This window comes from Perognathus longimembris, chromosome 3 (genome assembly GCF_023159225.1).
Source record: "Perognathus longimembris pacificus isolate PPM17 chromosome 3, ASM2315922v1, whole genome shotgun sequence".
NCBI classification, from domain to species: Eukaryota; Metazoa; Chordata; class Mammalia; order Rodentia; family Heteromyidae; genus Perognathus; species Perognathus longimembris.
Genome location: NC_063163.1, coordinates 121,571,006 through 121,590,629, shown reverse-complemented (window position 1 = coordinate 121,590,629; position 19,624 = coordinate 121,571,006). Strand labels below are relative to the sequence as shown.

The 19,624-nt window shown below is 51.3% G+C and overlaps 1 non-coding gene across 1 annotated transcript; it reads left to right on the top strand.

Annotated features, from left to right (window-relative positions):
- Nucleotides 1-16,471: 16,471 nt before the first annotated feature.
- On the top strand, nt 16,472-16,578 carry LOC125349845. The gene has a single exon (XR_007210641.1). It is a non-coding gene; the product is annotated as a U6 spliceosomal RNA (small nuclear RNA).
- The last annotated feature ends 3,046 nt before the right edge of the window (nt 16,579-19,624 follow it).

The window sequence follows — 19,624 nt, the reverse complement described above, 5'->3', positions numbered from 1 at the left end:
GCCTATTTTTAAATTATCAAAATCCCTCTAACAGATTTCCTGTGAATATTAAACGTTACTATGTATGTATGTGTGTATATATGTATATATGTATACACACATACACTTTAGTATGAGATACACACACACACACACACACTCTTATTTTGGCCTTTGGGAGTGTTCTTTATAATTTAGGGTTTAAAAGGTCATGTCCCCTGCAGCCATGAGCGGGAGGTAAAGCGCACCCCGTTGGGTTCTCATTGAGAAGGGACACGTGAGGACCTGGTAGCAGAGCAGGACGTGGCGATGGTGACTTCTGTCATCTTGTGATGAGTGATCACAAACTCGTGATAGCATTGTGGTGGAACGTCAAGTCTTTTTAACATACGTGACAAACCCCATTCCATTTTACTAACACATGGTGACATCTTCTATTTTCATGTATAACAAGCGATACGTTTGCATTTATTAGTGGCCTTTATAAATCCAGTAAAATTGGAGAACTCAAATACAAGTAAATCACAGCAAGTAGCATTTAAGAAAGTTAAAGTGTGAATTATTATTGTACTTCCTAAACTCTATCTCTCGAGCACTGCGGACTCATAGTTGATTTCAAAGAAATATCCTCATGACGTGAAAGCATCTAAATCTCAATTGATGGTAGATTTTTTAAGACATCTGCATTTTGGAGTCATGAAGAAAAATTTTAACAAGTAACTATGGTAACCCTATTTAATAATTGTATTAAGATGATTTTTAAATGTCTTCTACTTCATAGACAATGTATTGACAATAACTTTAAAAGAGAACAGTTTCAGACAGGATTTTGACATTGATTCACTCATGTAAGAAATGAATTTTGATCTGTTATCGATTTGTCTACTGTGTTACATATCTCATCTGTAATCTCAGAAGAAGAATTGAACGTACTTTGAGGATGTCAGTTGCTTACTAAGGTTAATTTTTAACTCATTACTTTGGAGTTATTTCCAAATGTAGTGTTTAGTGCTAAGATATTATTACATGTTTTCAAGATAAGTAATACGAATCCCCAGTGAGAATGGTAATCGTGCATTAATTATAAGAAGGCCAGTATTCACGTGGTAATAATCTGGCCTGGCCGTGGCTGGCGTGGGGACTGGCCGGGTCGCTGGTGGTATCTGCAGTGCACAGCCAGACAGCACTCAGTTTACCCAATGCTTGCAGCTTACTTAATGGTGCAGGGCTCAGTTTATCAGGCAAGAAAGCTTTGTAAACAGTCTAGTATCCATAGAGTAAAATTGAACACTTTCAAAACATTTCTATATCAACAAAACTGATCATTAATACTTAATGCAGTATATAAAAAACTGAAGCAATGGAGAGACAGGAAACTTTAAAAGTAGGGAAAAAATTAGTTGCTCTCATGAGGCTGGCTTTGAACTCGTACAAGAAAGATCATTTCTCTAGATTTTAAATGTATTAACAAATTGCTTGCTTTCTGAGCAAAATAAGACCACAGCAGTTCACTTAATCATCAAGCTTTCTGTTGTCTTGGTTTCTGGTTTCCTGGATTGACTTTATTTTCAGCCTTCCAGTCCAGCCTGTTAGCACCTCTTGCCCGTAATGTATTTCCCCCGAGTTCCTCCTGCATCCCGGTAATGGAAAGATCTTTGCCTGGCGCTGGGGGCTCACACTTGTAACCCCAGCTACTCAGAAGACTGAGAACTGAGGATCGTGGTTCAAAGCCAGTCAAAGCAGGACGTTCCTGAGATTCTTGCCTCCAGTTAATCATCCGAAAGTGGCACTGTGGCTCAAGAGTGCGAGCCAGGAGTGAAAGAGCTGAGTGCAGTCAGAGCCCAGGCCTCGAGTCCAAGTCCCAGTGCCAGCAGAGACGGAAGTACCACAAGAGGAGAGTCTTAACACTGTTCCTGAATGTCATTCCTTAGGAATGTTCTCTCCAACAGGAAAACGATATAAAGTCATCTGTTATTCAGAGTACTACACTGAAATTTCTTCCACATCTGGAATCTGTTCACATAAACTCCTGACAAAGTAAACTTGACTAGACAGTTGTCCCACAAGTCTCAGAATTGGCTTACACATCCTAAAGGTTCACCCACCGGGGTTCCCCTACACACACCCCCTCCCCAGGGCCGAGCTGCCTTCTCTTGGCTGTGGTACCCCCCAGCCCACGGGGCGGTTAGATTTTACATTCCACGCCAGCGTCTCACCCCGGGCCGAAGGTCCATCTGCACAGTGGTAAAGAGCGCATGAGTGGCGTGTTACTACCTTACAGAGTCACTCACACGATGGAAGGACGTGCTTATTTTAGGTTTACACAATGAATGTTGTGAATATTGTACACTCACATATGAGATTGCTAACCTATCACATGGAGTACAGGTTCAAAGAACGCGGTCCAGACATCAACCACCCGTGGCCACATGAAGAATCACACACACATACACACACACACACACTACACACGCTTCACCACCTATAGCCACCTTCCCACCCTGGTGACTAAATACTGCACGCAGACACCTCCAGGGCAGGGACCCTTTGTTTTGGCTCGCAGTTTCAGCCTCCCACCCACAGTGACTTCCCACCACATTTCTGAGCTAATTGTGCTAATGCAGAACATCGGAGAGGAGAATTGTGCACCTGGAGATAGAGAGGAGAGGCGGGAAGGAGGGGAAGGAGGGGAAAGGGAAGGGGGGAGAAGGGAGAGGAGGCAGCTATCCGGTAGCTTCCCAGTCTCTGCGCGTCGCGGTCGGGCTCTCTGGCCAGGGGTGGCCATGCTTCTGTGTGAGCTCCAGGATCAAGGTCATGGCTGTGACTGCTACCTGAGTGGAGATCAAAGGACTGCGACGGGGTTGACAGGGACCCTGACCTGGGGAAGGAGCCCACGCCGGGGCTCCTCCTCCTCTGCTTCTGAGGGGCCGCTCCTCAGCCCCCACCCCACCCCCTGCTCCTCAGCCCCACCCCGCCCCCCTCAGCCCCCACCCCGCCCCGTGCTTCTAAGGGGCCTCTCCTCAGCCCCACCCCACCCCATGCTCCTCAGCCCCCACCCCATCCCACGCCCCTCAGCCCCCACCCCACCCCCTGCTCCTCAGCCCCCACCCCGCCCCCTGCTCCTCAGCCCCCACCCCGCCCCCTGCTCCTCAGCCCCCACCCCGCCCCCTGCTCCTCAGCCCCACCCAGTCCCTTGCTCCTCAGCCCCACCCCGCCCCTTGCTTGCCCTCAGAGTTCATGTCTACCTGTAAGATCGCACAGAAACCACCGAGAAGCATCTGCCTTTAGCAACAGATTGCATTTCTAAGAATTCAAGTTGACATTTGATTTTTTCTTTATTTGCTTGTCCTGGGTATTGAACTCAGGGCCTGGGCACTGTCTCTGAGCTTCTTTTTCTCAAGGCTACTGCTCTACCACAGGAGCCACAGCTCTACTTTTGGCTTTTTTTTGTAATTTACTGAAGGTAAGAGTCTCATTGAATTTCCTGCTGGGGCTGGTTTTGAACCATGATCCACAGATCTCAGACTCCTGAGTCGCCAGGATATAAGCATGAGCCACTGGCAGCCAGCTACATTTGAAACTTTTGAATGACAACTCAACACTGGCTCAGGCATTGTTGAGACAAGATGTTCTGAAGAAGAGAGAAAGCAGGAGTTCAGGGATGATGAAAAAACGTGAAGAATTTATTCCAGAGTGCCAAGGTAATGTTGTAGCAAAGGAATTATGAATATCACTATTAAAAATTCCAAGTAAATTAAGCAACCAAAATAGTTTATATCAAAACCAAATGTCCCTCAGCTTTGGTAATTCCAGGCATCAATAGACACAATATACCAGAGAACTTGTACTTCATAGATCTCACGTAAGCCTCGAAATTTTAGGGAGATAGAAAAATAATGTCTTGTCAGTTTACACTTAAGTAACACACATACTTCAACTTGAACATCCAGACCCTGCAGAAGGTAACACCAGAGGTTGAAGCTGCCCTTGCTCATTGACAGTAGAAGGAAATCAGACAATCGAGAACCAGGCAGTAGAAGGCGATCAGATCTAGAACTGCCGAGTTCTGCAGCAGTTTATGATCAGGTCCACTAAGCAGTGCAGATTTGTTTGGATGGTATGATGTAGGAGCAGGAATTTGGCAGGAAGTAAGATTCTGAGGTCAGTGCTTAGAGTAGACATTTGCTACTGAATTACCTGCAGTGATGCCTATTTGAGAAAGGAGTATAAATAGAACAAGCAGGGGATGCTGAGAACCCCAAAGAAGATGGATAAGCACAAGGCCAGGCACCTGAGGGCTTCTGAATGCTGGCGTGGCCCCGGCAGGTCAGCCGGTCTGCTGGTCAGCTGCTCTTTGCTTTGATAAGGTGACGGTTGGTATCTATGCGGCCATTGTTGGGCCGAGAAGACAGCTGAGCCTTTGGCAGTTGAAGAGGGTGCAAGTGGGAAATTAGGAATTGATTGCTGGAGGAAAGGGAGAGGAAACAGGAATCTGCCGATCCTTCTTGATTCAGCTGACACAGCAGGAATGCAGATTTTCAAGGTCATTCATTTAAGAACTCAGAGAGTGAGACAAGATATGTATCATTATGTTTCAGACCCCTTCTCCTGGCATTGTCTGTGCTGCATAGAGGACTGTGATGGAAGGCACAGAGGTATGCAAAATAAAAAAGAATGTTCTGGCCGCACCGTGCACCGTGTAGTATTTTTATTGTTCCTTTGCATTTTGCAGAAACAAAACTGTAGGGACTGCATTTACCTTAATTACTCGTAGGGCTGTTAGAGAGACAGAGATAATAACTAATACTTGCCCTGATACACCGTAAGTGCTAGGCCTTCATGAGGTGAAGCACATGTCACCATATTAATCCTATATGGCAGGTTTTACCTTTTAATGTAAGTGGAGCAAATGAAAGTTAGGTACCTCCTTAATTCTGTAAACAGGACATGGTAGAAATCCGGAAGTCTTACTCTAAAGTCTGATTTCTTGACTCTGCCTTTGACTGTATGGAAAGAATGATACCTGACACATGCAAGCATTAAACAAATAATGAGTTCCTCCTTCTTTCTGTCCAAGTCCAGTACTGAGACAACTGGGCTCCGTTAGTGATTTCTTTAATCTGTCAACAGGATAGTCGCTCTGGTGCAGTGATATATTGGATTTGAGCCCAGAGCCATTCTATTCTTTGTAGCTGGCATAATTTCTCATCCAGGTATAGACTGACTCTTCATCCCACACCAAAATTTAGGGCCTCTCTTAATCATAGCCTGCATGATACGGAAGTATGGAACGCAATTGCTGAATTTATGGAGGAGGGTAAAATTAGATCCTGGAGCATATTTTATTTTCCCAGACAGAACTATGGCTAGACTCAAGGTCCAAAAACAAATTTAAGAGTAGTGTGAGATTAGGCCTAGAAGTAAAACTACAGTACAAGAACTGCAGCCATTTCTTTTAAGTGACCTCCTGATGACCTCTTAGCAGGTGGAATCCGAGTTGATTCCTGCAGGGACCCGGACAGCCCCTCCGCGGGGGCAGCGGCCTGGGCGCCCCGGGCCGGCGGGTGGGGAGCCGCCACGGAGCCGGTGAGATGGCGCCGAAGGTTTTCAGTGAACATCGGAGCGGGAAAGCGGGTCTGTGGGAGACTCGGTAGCAGCCTGTGCAGAGAGAGCGGTGGGTGAGGAGCACGGCCCTGGAGAGAGGCGGGGGCCGGGGAGGAGAGCGGGGAGAGCGGGGAGAGCGGGGAGAGGAGCGCGCGGGGCGCGCGGGGCGCACGGGCGCACGGGCGCAGGGGGCCACGGGGCGCGCGGACGCAAGGGGCGCGCTCGCTCCGGCGCGGGCCCAGCTGCTGGTGGGGTGGCCTGGTCTTCCCAGATCCCCGCGCGGAAGACCTGGTGGGCGAGCGCTGGCCATGTCAGGCCCTGCACGACCCCCCCCCCCCCTCCGTGGTTAGGAGGCTTTTGTTCCCAAGGTTCTGTCCAAGGTCCCTGCTACCCGGGAGCCCGGGAGAGGGGCAGGGGGTAAAGCCAACCGGATGCTGGGAAAATGTGGAAAGCCCAGAATGATTGCAGGCATCATCGCTCAGAACCAAAGACAGAAAATAAAGCAAGAAAAGTTCATGCAAGCAAAATCCAAGGAACAGGATGAAAGTGGATTGAAATTTAAACTTTTATTCTAGCATCAAATCATAAAATCAAATACTAAGAGAAACATTTTATCACATGAAAGTAATCTTAAGATATTACACATGATAATTTAACAACTCCATTTTCATGCAGAAAATGTACTTACTAATCAATGATTTGAAAAGTCATCCAGTAATGTTTGATTAATAAGATATAGTGAAATTAAAAAGGTGTTTCCTACAAATGTGTCTTGAAATAAATATTCTTGGTCAAATTGTTAATTTGTGCTCCCTAGTATGTTATGGGCAGATCTGCAATGTTATTTAAACATCACTAGAATAACAAAGAGTATACTCTGAATTATGTTTTCTACATTTTTATAACTATGGAACAATTGTAAAAATGCCTTATAACTACGCAGAACATGAATTACATTTTCATACATTTAATATGTATTTTTGAAATGTTATTTCATTTTGTGTTGCCCAAAACAAGCTTTCTAAAAGCAACTTGAGGCTCTTGAGGAAGCCGTTTTCTGTTGTAAGTCAGCGCAGTGCAGTCCCGTGCTTCTGTTCAGAACCTTCTCTCTATGTGCTTTGTAAATGTCTCCGCGCGAATTCCCCGTAGCAGTGCGAAGTGCCTTCACTGAGGTTACTCTCAGCACGGAAGCACGGTGGTCTCTGCTTTTGGAGAGTCAGTCTGTGGTGGGGACGACTACAGGGTGGAGGAGAGGGAAGGCCTGTGTGGTCTTCCAGTGTGGCTCCCCCCTTGCCTTCTGCATTGCTGCATGGGGGGGGGCGGCGTGGTCCTCCACCTTGGTGCCTGGCCAGGCAGGGCTGCCCGGGTGGTGAGGGGGTCACTCCCAGCCCCTGGCTCTCGCTGAATGCCCTGTGGGCCCTTGGTGCTGGGAGGGGTAAGCTGATCGCTGCCGGTGCCAAGGCGTCCAGTCTCCAGGCCTGTCTCCCCTCCGTACTCAGTGTTAACACAAAGCACCGCTTCGTAAAAGCGTAAACCTTCATCTCGAAGCTTATAATCCTCAGGATGAGCAGCTCCTCAAGAGCCAGGTGACGGCCCTGTGTGAAGAGGTAATACCATCTTTCTTCCCTCCTGTACGTTTATTACCTAGTGATAGAGATAATGATATGCATTTATGAATACATAAATAGGTGTATGCATCACGCTTATACAAGGATACAGAGAAGGAAGGAAGATGTACCTAAGAAAAGGTGTATTGCTAAGGAAGCATTAATAAGGAAAACAAAACATTACCGAGTCTGCTTGATATTACATTGCCATGAATATTTGGCACTTGTATTTACGTTGGCTCTTTGGCGATGCAAACGGCAGGATGCAGCCTGTTAAAACATGACCTTGCTCTCCGCGTCCTCTGGGCTTGCAGAGTTTCTCTACGGCAGCTGTTTTGTAATGTCTTGTTAAGATAGATAGATAGATAGATAGATAGACAGACAGACAGATAGATAGATAGATAGATAGATAGACAGACAGACAGACAGACAGATAGATAGATAGATAGATAGACAGACAGACAGACAGACAGATAGATAGATAGATAGATAGACAGACAGACAGACAGATAGATAGATAGATAGACAGACAGACAGACAGACAGACAGACAGATAGATAGATAGATAGATATGTAGACCATTAACAAGACATATATACACATAGATGTATACACACACACATTTTTTTCACAGGCTTGGACTCCGGCCCCAGGTGCAGCGGGTTGCGTCCTGCCTCTTTAGGGGGAGTCCCTTACCGGTGTCTCGTCGGTGTCCTGTGGGGGGGGCGCGTGCGCCCCCCCCCCCCCCCGCGTCCAGGCCCGGGGTTTCCGGGGTGCTGCCCTTGTCCAGGCGCTCGGGCTCCCTTCCCGCCGCCCTGACCACAGGCTCGCGCGGGGCTGAGCGGTCGGAGTGGTTCCCTCCGTCCACGCATGGGGGCCACAGCCGCCTGGTCCCCACGACCGGGCCCCTCTCTCGGGCTGTGTCCTGCTCCCCCCCCCCCCCCCGCCACCCCCTCCACCGGGCCGCCTCGGCCGGCAGCGTCCCGGGCTCGGGGCCGGGGCTCCGGCCGGGTCTCCTTGACCTCGCCCGGCCGAGGCCGGGTTCCCTCACGGCTTGCCCCGGCCCTGCGAGGCCAAGGGCCGCCTGGAGCGGCTCCGTGTCCCGCGCCCACCCGACGTGGGCGCCCAGGGCCCGCGGTGCTCAGCCCCCTCTCCCGCGAGGGGGCCCGCACGCGCCTCGCCAGGTCCGATGGGCTCCATTCCGGCTCCCGGGCGGCGGTCGGGGATCGGTTAGTGACGGGTCTGGCCTGCCTGCCGTCTCAGATCTGGGTGACAGGAAGTGGGGAGGAGAGGAGCGGCGGGCGCTCGTGGGGCGGGCACTCACCACGCGGGGCTCGAGGTGCGGCCAGGGCGCGCACGGGATGAACGGGGAATCGCAACACTGTGGTGCGGTGAGAAAGCGCGCGCGATGGCGGAAGGCAGGCGCGGCGAGCGTCACGCAGGTGTCACAGACGTGGAAAACCGCCGGTGTCGGTCACTGCCCTCGTCAGTGCGTCCTGAGCTCACGCACAACGCTCGTCCCTGCGTGCGAGGGCGCGGGCTCGACGGACACGGCGGCCCGGCTTTCCTTGCGGACCGTGCGATCCGTGCGTGCAGCAGACCGTGCATGTGTGTGGACCGTGCATGCGTGTGGACCGTGCGTGTGTGTGGACCGTGCATGCGTGTGGACCGTGCATGCGTGTGGACCGTGCATGCGTGTGGACCGTGCATGCGTGTGGACCGTGCGTGTGTGTGGACCGTGCATGCGTGTGGACCGTGCGTGCGTGTGGACCGTGCATGCGTGTGGACCGTGCATGCGTGTGGACCGTGCATGCGTGTGGACCGTGCATGCGTGTGGACCGTGCATATGAGCGGAACGTGCGTGTGGACCGTGCATGCGTGTGGACCGTGCATGCGTGTGGACCGTGCATGCGTGTGGACCGTGCATGTGTGTGGACCGTGCATGTGTGTGGACCGTGCATGTGTGTGGACCGTGCATGCGTGTGGACCGTGCATACGAGCGGACTGTGCGTGTGGACCGTGCATGCATGTGGACCGTGCATACGAGCGGACTGTGCGTGTGGACCGTGCATGCGTGTGGACCGTGCATGCGTGTGGACCGTGCATACGAGCGGACCCTGCGTGTGGACCATGCATATGAGTGGACCCTGCGTGCGCATGGGCCGTGCATATGAACGGACCGTGCATGTGTGCGGATTGTGCGTGCGTGTGGACCGTGCGTGCATGTGTACATGCGGACCGTGCGTGCGTGCGCGCGGACCGTGCTCGGCCGCGCTCGAGAGCCAGCGCGCGGGGTGGAGGCTGCCCGCTTGGCCGCTTTGGCTTGGGAGCCCTGCACCGTTTCCCCGAGTCCTCCCGCGGCGCACGGCTGCTCCCCCGTCCGCGCGGCACCCGCCGGGCCTCCCCCCCAGAGCGCTCCGTGGACTCCTCTCTTCTTCCAAGGCCCACGCGGTCGGACCGTCTTGCCTCTCCTGCCCAGCTCACGGGGACGCGGCCCCGTGGGCGTGACTCTCTCCCGGGCCTGTGGGATTCGACGATGAGCTGATGACTTTGCTTTTGCAGCAGCAGGACACCGCCTCCCCCCAAAAAAGAAAGGCATCATACTTTCCAACCAGTTAAAAGACAATTCACCGCATTCTGCCGCCTTCAACGTAAACGACCCCGCAATCCATTTTGTTTAATGAAATTAAAGCCACACAGTGTAACTTGAGCGAAGGCCTTCAGCGCTTTGCTGAATTCATAATGGAAACAAAGTCCTGGGCGAAATAGATCATGAGAAAGGTGGTTGAACGAAAACACTGAACATAAGATTGGTTCTGTATTAATCAACAAAGTAGAGGATTCTAATTATCCAGGGAAGATTTAGAGATGGCACTTCCAGCTGATGTGTGTTTTTTTTGGGTGCTTTACAATGCCTCCTGCACATTTAATTGAGTTGCACAATAATATCAATCACTTTCAGCGAAAGGAGGATTCAAGAATAGATGCTGGCCCAACTTCTCCAGGCTTTGTTTTCAGTAGAGTGCTAATTAACAAAGAGATGGTGATCTGAATTTCCTTGTGTGCTGAGGTTTGGAAACAGGTGGTCCCGCATTGATTATTCCATGAAAAGGCCAGCTTCCTGGAAAGGTTATTCACATGACTTTTGCTAACCTGTTAATTGATTTTCCTCCATGCTGTTCTGTTTCACCTTTTTATTGTAGGACTAAGAAAACTAAATACCAAGTAGACCCACAGGTATCAAACCCAGTCCTCTCGTCCAGATCTTTGATTGGCTGCCTAAATATGAAGTCTACGTGACTCTAGTCCGGCAGCACTACCCCTATCGCTCTCACCCAATCAGAGTTAGTCAGAATGGTTAGCCTCCAGCTTCCACAGAGATTGGAGTTGTCTTCCATGTTTTATAGAACAGAAATTCTTCATTCATTGAGATTCAGCTCAGACTCTTCCTTCGCCTTGAGGAAGTCATGCCTGATAGTTTCCTCCAAACCAGAGATTGATCTTCTGAGGTACTTTGCCACTTAAAATTATATTGTCCATTATTTGCTTCACTGCAGTGGATAACACCCCACTCAGAATAGTGTACACAACAAAGGACACAGTGGGGAGTCACATGGCCCAGTCAGCGAGAAGTTCACATTGTGACCATGATAAACTCCAACCTCAAATTATACTCCTGCTTTTCTCATGCCTTTGACTCGGCATTTCCTTGAATGCCCTTGACCCTTCATTGAATGCCCTTGACTTTCCAGCACTTCACTCCCCACGGAAGAGTGTTGATATCACCGATCCAGCTTAGAAAACAGTATCCACTTTCCCAAGTAGTTTAACAATGGCTCTGACAAAATCCTGGATCATGACAATCAATTTTGAGTTGTGTGTCTGTCTTTACAAAGACACTCTCTGTCGCAGAGACAAAGAAAAAGTACAGCCTTTCCTTGTCCACAGACCTGAGGGCTGCTGTTAGCCTCAGCAACACCACACGGACAGAGAAAGAGGAGAGGCACACAAAGCAAATCCAGACAGCGGTGGTGGAGAAAATGATGCTTAATTAGCTCATGAAGAAGGAAGGTAGACCTTGTGTTTCTGATAACTACCACCTGCAAGTGTTTGGCTCTGTGCAGTACCTGACTTTACAAACTGAGGATGGGATGTATGATATTCATATTCACCTGTATGACCATCAAAGGCTTACATGGAATTATTTGTGAAGTGGACCAGGAAGAGTGGGAGTGATAGGAATACACTGTAAACACATATGGAAAGGTAACAACGTCTGTGTCTACTGTCAGCCACTACTACTAATAGTAAAGCTTCGTTTCTAATGAACATCTACTTAGCTATCTGGAGTTACCTTTTCTAAAACAGTTGACTGAACTTTAATGAAACATGTAAGTTGACAGTCTGTTTTCAGGTATTCAAATTAGCGATCAGAACAATAAAATGTGTCTTGATTTAGCTTACCAACTGAAGAGCCAGAGTGCACATTGCATGGCAGCAGTCAGGACTCCCGCGTCAGGCGTAGCCGCAGTGTCTTCGCAAGCCGCGCATCCCCGGCCTTACCGGGGCTGTGGAAATGGTTGGCTCCTCATCTTACAGCAGGCTGAGGGCACGAGTGGAGCGCCCCCTGCAGGGAGGTGGTGGGACTGCACTCTGCCCTGGCGTGGCTTTGACACCCTATGTGCATGTGGTGAATTTTCATCATGTGCTGATCAAGAGCTGCGGTCGTCCCGTCTCTTTAGCAAGTAGACACTTTTTCAAGTAAGCCAACTGCCCCCTTTAAGGGGCTATTCTATTTACTTCTGAAGGAAACAATCTCACTGCTAACAGTTGAGCAGTATTTTCTTTATGAGTTTCTCCTGACTAAATAGCCATCTTGAATCCAGTTATCATTTGCAACTTGAATTTTCTACTTGAGCTCTTCCCAGTAAGCTATATGAGTCTCCAGGTGAAAATTAATCTTCCTTACTGGATGATAAATCATTACCTTATTTGATACTTCAATAAAAACCCTGTGCTATTTCACGTCTGTTTCTGTATGCTGACTTCCATGTGCCCGTTGTACAAAATGACTTAAAAAATACGACTTGCCATCACTTGCAGAATCTCCTCCCGCAAGCTGGCAGGCGAGGTTGTGCGGGGAGAGACTGGAAACACAGGGCAGGGAAACAAGCAGACGTGGAGCACATTGTGCTAGAACAGACTTTTGCTTTGCTCATTGCTGTCCAAAAGACACTAAACAGTTCCTTGGAGTCATATATCAATAACGATTACTTATCTTATCTCATTCTCCAGCAGCATGCATGGGACGGAAGCTCCCTTTCTGAGAAGCACTTTGCTGTAGGCAGTAGGCTATGAGAGCAGTGGGCTAATGTGGCTGGAGCAGACATTGCAGCCATACTTTCTTCCCTCTCCATAAACTTCGTTGTTCTGCAAACATAGCCTCTCGTCTCTGCAAATGCTGTCCATCAGACACAGGGAGCGACCACGGAGTGCCAGAGAAACTCATAAGCCCTGAAGGAAGATGCCGGCAATCCGCTCGAGCCCTCCCGTGCCTGCCGAGCTCGTGTGGCCTCCCCGCTGTGTCAGCCCCTGGGATCTGCTCTGTAGCAGGTCGTAATTGTCATCTTCCCTGCCATCGAGCCCAGTGCCTGACCCATGCTCAGAGAACAGTTGTTCCAGAATTAATGACGGGAAGTCCTTAGACAGGGTGGAATCCGACCCTGGGAACCTTTTTGTTTACACCTGCCATTGCATTTCCAGCTGATGTGTGACTCTGTGCAAACCCGCTTCTTCCTGGGGCGAGTGGGATGGGCGGGTGTGAGCTGGGGGTGGCTCATGAGGAAAATCCCAGTGGTCCCAGCATCACGCACAATCCGAGAGCAAAGGCTGAGTGTCGCTACTGTGGGCGGTGGCGTGGTGCATGGCTTGCGGTGCTCACTTGTATGAAAGTTTTAAACTGCTTCTCTGGTAAGAATGAGTCCTTGTCTATCTAAAGACTCACTTAACAGGAAACACCAAGATTGATTAATTACAAAACTGGGTAGGGGGAGACCTGTTCAGATCAGGAAGAAAAATTACACATTACACTACATTAAAAAAAAAAATCTCAGTCCGGGCACCACTGGCTCACACCTGTAATCCTAGTTTACTCAGGAGGCTGAGAACTGAGGATCAAGGTTCAAAGCACAGGCAGGAACGTCCGTGAGACTCCTATCTATTACTAAACACGAGAAAACCAGAGTGGTGCTGTGGCTCAAAGCGGTAGAGTGCCAGCCTTGAGCAGAAAGCTGAGACAGCACCCAGTCCCTGAGTTCAAACCGCCTAACTGATGATGATGACGATGATGGTGATGATGATAATAAAAGTAGAAAATAGTTTTAAGGGGCAGCTCCTAGTTGTCAGATTCTAAGCCACAGAGGATTCTGGGAAAATCGCATGCAGGGGAGTCCAGTGAGCTCCGCTGAGGTGTGAGCCGGGTGCACTCAGGCTCCGTGAGCTGCCTCGTGTGTCAGGAGACGGGTCCCCTCGCTGACGCGAGGCCGGCCACTCCGCCAGGGAGGGGCGTCTCGGGCAGCCAGAGGGTCGCCCCTCCCCCGGGCCGGCCGCGACCCGAGAGCCGTCACCGGCATGGAGCGCCGGCCGGTGGCCCTCGGGAGCTGTCAGTGTGGACACGTTCCTCGCGCGATCGAACGGCCCGGTGTGCTCAGGAGGAAGTCACGGCTCTCCCCTGCTTGCGCACGGTCTCCTGTTTTGCAGGCATGGAAGGAGCTGATAGAAGATTCCTCTCGGCAGCAGCTAGGCTCCGACCGCAGGCAAACTGAGTCCCCTCATCATACCATCCACAGACAGCTGAGGGCTGAGAACGACTTCTGCAGTAAATTGTGGAGCCCTGGGGACGTTTTATGACCTTTGCGTTGTATTTTGTCCCGTTTAACTATTTTGTAGGAGAAACATTACTTAGAACAAAAAGCTACTCTTGATTGAGATAAAATGTCTTCGGGGAAAACATAACCTCGCTTGTTTTTGCTACTTGAGAAGCTACACGGCTCTTCTTCAAGTGAAAATGCTCGCTGTGGTTTGGATATGGCCTAAATGCCCCCCCCCCGGCAAAACTCCTGGACTAGAGGCTTCTTCCCTCCCCAGCTGGCACTGGGGGGTGCTGCTTCCCCTTTAAGAGCTGGGGCAAGGGGGGCAGGTCACCAGAGCTGCTATTGGAAGGCAGTTCCTGGCCTGGCCTCCCCCTGGCCCTGCCCCCCTGCCCCCCGGACGCCGGCACCCCCCCGCTCCTGCCGTGCCACGCAGCCTTCCAGCCTTCAAATCCGCGAGCCAGTGCGCTTCCTCTTCCTAAGGAGCCGGGCCGAGGGCTTCATTTCTGTGCACAAAGCTCACCTAATCACGTGTGGTCGTTTCAAACCTCAGTCTCAACCGGTACACCAAACAGAAGACTGCACGCGTGACCGCCCTCCCACGCGTCCTGACCCTTGCTGGCCCCGAAGGTTTGACCTGGGCTTGAGTGTGCCCGCCCTGACCACTGAGCGCCGCTTCCGGGGGACAATCAGGGCCTGCTGAGCTTGCGAACGCCCATCGGCATGGTGCCCGTGCACTGGAGGGGGGGGGGCCCGGGCCCCACCTGCCCTCCCCACGGCGCCTGCCCTCCCCACGGCGCCTGCCCTCCCCACGGTGGGCAGCCAGAGCCCAGGCACAGGATGGGCCAGAGGCAGTGCTGTGGAAAATGGTGGCCTGTGCCGTAGATAAGCACGAGTGATTGACGCAGAACGGAACACACTCTACCTATCCGTACGCCCTCGCCTGGCCGAGCGGCGGGAGGCAAGGAACAGGTGTAGCCATTGACTCCATGTGCTCCTCAGCCTGCGAGGCAAGGAAATACCCAGAGAGCCGAGGAGCCGCCGAGCAGAGTGAAAACAGGCTGCCGGCGTCCACAGCTCGTTCCTCTGCCGTCTCGCCGGGGTGGGACTGCGTCTGAGCGGCGTGCGGCCTGGCGCAAGGCGGTGTCGCGGTGAGCTCGTTCCTCTCCCTGCTCCCGGGGTGGGGCTGCGTCTGAGCGGCGTGCGGCCTGGCGCAAGGCGGTGTCGGGGTGAGCTCGCTCCTCTGCCGCCTCGCCGGGGTGGGGCTGCGTCTGAGCGGCGTGCGGCCCGGCACGGGGCCGCTGGACAGCTCCAGCGAGGGTGGGCTGTGGGCGGCGACGGTGCCGGCCTTTTGCCCTGGAGCTGCCGGGGTGGGGGCAGCTCTGAGAGCGATCGGAAAACATCAGTGAGCTCTGCCTGTGGACCCAGGTGCCACCCGAGCTGCGGACCCCACTTCTGACAGCGAACTGCTGCCCGCAGGGGCCCCCAAACACCCCAGACAGAAAGCATGTGGCGGGGTGGCGGGAAGGCAGAGCTCGTCACCTGAGCAATGTCATGTCTGTGGCGGTTTAGGTAGAGATGTAGCAGGACTGGACGGCCCAAGGATGAAATTTACTGCAGCATTTGGATTGTGTATTTGCTTGGAGGAAAAGTGTGCCCTCACCCCCCCCCCCCCCCGCCCCAAATATCAAACTTTTCACTCAACGATGAATGAGATGTATTTATCTCCTACGGTCTCCGCACTGAAGAATTGTTTTCTGAGCACCTGTGTTTCGAGGAGTTTGTTCTAGGAGCAGACGCTTCCCGGGCCTTCCTCGTAGTCCCGCCTCCGCAGCCGTCACCCCCGCGTCCTGGGACAGGCCTCTGTGGCCAGAGAACCAGCAGTCCTAGGAAATTCACTCAGAGAGGACTTGCCAGGGCACCAGATGTATGGGAAAAAACACTCAACATTTAAAAGGATTTCGTGCTGAAAGTATTTTCAGAGTCAGTGTCTGAGTGGCATGTAAGTTTTAAGGCACTTAATCATTAAGTGCAATTTATGTCAGTGTTTTGTTGAGAGGGTTAGACAGTACCTCCTGCAGGTGCAAACAGGAGTTTTCCAGTCCATTGTGACATTTTGTACAGATAGTTTCAAAGAAGTGGTAAAATGATTATTGCATTTTATGGTAGTATGTTGAATACATTTATTATGAAATAAAATTGTAAACAGAAATGTTCCAATTAAATAAAACATTTATTTAATAAGACAGTGTTAGATAAGTATATGGTAAATAATATGTTAAAAATTAATATTAAATAAAATAATATAATAGTACTAAATGTTCCAGTAGATATTTTAAATGCATTTTAACTGAATCAAGATGAATTAATGATATAGGAGGGATTAGATTATGTTCTATAATTTCTAGAGTAGGGCTCACTTCTGCAGCACATATACTAAAATTGGAACGATACAGAGAAGATTAGCATGGCCCCTGTGCAAGGATGACACGCAAATTCGTGAAGCATTCCATATCACTTCTAGAGATAGCATACAAGCGGGTTAATACCCAGTAGGTATATTATTAAATGATATTGCAAAACCTCATTTATCTTGGAAGGTAGGTTTTTACTCAAAAATTATGAACAAAATATTTTGTTTGCCTTAAGTCTCAAAACCTGGTGCTCTGGTTGTTTTTTGTTTTAATTTTTTTAACCCTGCCAGCCCATTTGGATCTCTCTCCTTGGGAAACGTTTGAAGAATCCTGGCAGTCTTGGCTCCTAGAGGCGGGCAGGGGCAGAGCTTCCCCTCCCCCATGTCCTCCCCGGAGGTGGTGGGTGCCGGGGTTGAACCAGTGAACTAGACTTGTGCGACATTTAGCTGTGGTCTCATGAGTAATTTGGCATCCTCATGCCGTTCCTACACAGGCAGTGACCAGCCTGTCAGACTGCGCCATGTCAGCACTTCAGGTTCACACTCACAGGTGTTTGGCTCAGATTTCTCGTCTCATTCGTCCTTCGTGGGTCCTGTGACCCACGCATGGTCCTGTGTGTCATGGCCCTGTGGGTCCGTGCGTGGTCCTGCGTGTCGTGGCCCTGTGGGTCCGTGCGTGGTCCTGCGTGTCGTGGCCCTGTGGGTCCGTGCGTGGTCCTGCGTGTCGTGGTCCTGTGGGTCCGTGCGTGGTCCTGCGTGTCGTGGCCCTGTGGGTCCGTGCGTGGTCCTGCATGTCGTGGTCCTGTGGGTCCGTGCGTGGTCCTGCGTGTCGTGGTCCTGTGGGTCTGCATGTGGTCCTGCGTGTCGTGGCCATGTGGGTCTGCGTGTGGTCCCGCATGTCGTGGCCCTGTGGGTCTGCATGTGGTCCTGCGTGTCGTGGTCCTGTGGGTCCGTGCGTGGTCCTGTGTGTCGTGGTCCTGTGGGTCTGCGCGTGGTCCTGTGTGTCGTCCTGTGGGTCTGCATGTGGTCCTGTGTGTCGTGGCCATGTGGGTCTGCGTGTGGTCCTGCGTGTCGTGGCCTTGTGGGTCTGCGCGTGGTCCTGCGTGTCGTGGTCCTGTGGGTCTGCGCGTGGTCCTGCATGTCGTGGCCCTGTGGGTCTGCATGTGGTCCTGCGTGTCGTGGCCCTGTGGGTCCGTGCGTGGTCCTGCGTGTCGTGGCCCTGTGGGTCTGCGCGTGGTCCTGCATGTCGTGGTCCTGTGGGTCTGCGCGTGGTCCTGTGTGTCGTGGCCCTGTGGGTCTGCGCGTGGTCCTGTGTGTCGTGGTCCTGTGGGTCTGCATGTGGTCCTGCGTGTCGTGGCCCTGTGGGTCCGTGCGTGGTCCTGCGTGTCGTGGTCCTGTGGGTCCGCGCATGGTCCTGTGTGTCGTGGCCCTGTGGGTCTGCGTGTGGTCCTGCGTGTCGTGGCCCTGTGGGTCCGTGCGTGGTCCTGCGTGTCGTGGCCCTGTGGGTCTGCATGTGGTCCTGCGTGTCGTGGCCCTGTGGGTCCGTGCGTGGTCCTGCGTGTCGTGGCCCTGTGGGTCTGCGCGTGGTCCTAACTGTTCGCCCCGTAGGTTGGGGTTGGACTCCATCACCACGGTGTAGAGTTTCATACTCCCACGTCAGGTAATTTGTAATTAGATGGAAACTTTGTATCAAGTCCTTGACCATCTCTTCATTATTTACCATGTCAAAAATTCTTTAATGTTGTAGTTTTTATTGCACCCTTGTGGACCATTTGCTAGAAAGCAATTTGCTATTTTGGAAATAAATTAGCTTTATTACTTGCTGCCCATGTGCCTGGAAAAGCTCTAAGGACCGCCCTTCCCCCACCCAGCCCCGCTCCACAGCGGTGGCCCATTAAATCTAAAAGCCTTTATTTTTCACGCCATAAAAAGGTAGATACATTGGGCTATTTCTCTTGATTAAGACCATAAAGTATTTTACTAATTTGCCCTGTAGAATCTCTGATTTTGTTCTCATAAAATTCTTCAGAATACTGAAATAATAAAATGTCAGCTTGTTTTCTTAAGTCGTGTGAAGGATTAAGAATCTGAAATTTAGTCGTTCATTAATTTCCAGGGAGACCGTGGTGCACAGATTTGGGACGCAGTCAGTCGGACGAGAGGTGTGGATGACAGCCTTCCTCTCACCTAACATAGCTGAGGGGTTTTGAGACCCGCGTGAGGGCTGCTTCCCGAGCTGTGCCGCAGGTGCGCTACGTACAGCAACAGTCTCAGCAAACACCAGCAGATGAAACGGCTGGTAAAAGGCCCCGGCCTAACATAGAGGCCTTTCATTTAAAGCAACTATATAATTACACTGAAAAGGAGATACGGTATATCTGACTTCTATGACAGACTCAAACTTTCCTACTCTGTCTGTATTCGTTCTTCTCTGTTTATGCTCCGCGTGCACCCTGAGCGGCCTGACGTCTCCATTCACACCTGCCGCTGACTGTCGGCTCACACCAGCCATTTCAGATGCAGGCTTTCATTACTTAGAACAAACCTAGTGTATGTCATCACTCTCACTTGTAAGGCACGTGTGTTCGCACACACGCGCACACACACACACACACGTGCGTGTCTCAGAAGTCAGAGAACTGAAGTACCTAAGAGACAAACTCAGATTCGTCTGATTGCACGGATGGCAATGTCTTACACACCATGTGTCCTTTCAGGACACGGATGGCAATGTCTTACACACCATGTGTCCTTTCAGGACACGGATGGCAATGTCTTACACACCATGTGTCCTTTCAGGACACGGATGGCAATGTCTTACACACCATGTGTCCTTTCAGGACACGGATGGCAACGCAGTGGCGTACGGCACAGCGATGTACACGCGACCCCGTATTGCCACGGATTTATCACTAGGTCGGATAAAATGATGTGCCGTAAAGACCTGCGTGAAACGTGTGATGCGGCCCACGTTACGCCGCTCCTCCACCTGAAAGCCGCGCTCTGGATCCAAGGGCAGGTGTGTGGTCCGCCCCGGGCACGGAGACAACACCGGGGTTGGGACGAGGGGCAGAGGTAACTTCAGAGGACCCTACCGTGGCGACAGCCATCAGAATCAGCCACGGGGCCAGAATCTCCCCGGAGAGTCCCCG